The sequence below is a fragment of the Carlito syrichta genome, unplaced genomic scaffold (assembly GCF_000164805.1).
Source record: "Carlito syrichta isolate Samal-C Ts95f unplaced genomic scaffold, Tarsius_syrichta-2.0.1 Scaffold247468, whole genome shotgun sequence".
Classification (NCBI taxonomy): domain Eukaryota; kingdom Metazoa; phylum Chordata; class Mammalia; order Primates; family Tarsiidae; genus Carlito; species Carlito syrichta.
In genome coordinates, this window is record NW_007191564.1 from 1 (window position 1) to 789 (window position 789).

Here is a 789-nt window from a genome sequence, read left to right on the forward strand (position 1 = left end):
TATGCCTCGGGAATGCAAAACATTCTATTTGGAGGTAGGTCTTTCAGGGTTTTGGTTGCAATAATTTAAATATTTATTCACCAACTTACTCTCTGTTGTAAATTGGCCAAAGGAAACCTGACTGTGGACTCTGATTCTTCCTAGAGACTGCGTAGGTCTCAGGCTATTCAAAGAATTACCCAAACATGGATATCAGACCAAATCATAACATTTATATCAACAATATGAATGACAAAATTAAAAAAGAAGAATTGAAGAGCTCCCTCTATGCCCTGTTTACCCAGTTTGGCCATGTGGTGGATATTGTGGCTTTAAAGACCATGAAGATAAGGGGCAGGCCTTTGTCATATTTAAGGAACTGGGCTCATCCACAAATGCTTTGAGGCAGTTACAAGGATTTCCATTTTATGGTAAACCAATGCGAATTCAGTATGCAAAAACAGATTCTGATATAATATCTAAAATGCTGGGCACTTTTGATGACACAGAAAAGAAAAAAGCTAAAACTGTGGAACAGATTGCAACAACTGCAAACAAAAATCCTGGCCAGGGAATGCCAAATTCAGCTAATACCCAAGGAAATACAAAACCAAATCCCCAAGTTCCCTGATTACCCTCCAAACTATATTTTATTCCTTAATAACTTACTAGAAGGGACTAATGAAATGATGTTATCCATGCTGCTTAATCAGTTCCCTGGTTTCAAGGAAGTACATTAGGTACCTGGGAGACATGACATTGCCTTTGCTGAATTTGAAAATGATGAAAAGGCTGGTACTGCCAGGGATG

The 789-nt window shown here is 38.3% G+C and overlaps 1 pseudogene; it reads left to right on the forward strand.

Annotated features, from left to right (window-relative positions):
- The first annotated feature begins 185 nt into the window (after positions 1–185).
- On the forward strand, positions 186–782 carry LOC110595075 (annotated as a pseudogene).
- The last annotated feature ends 7 nt before the right edge of the window (positions 783–789 follow it).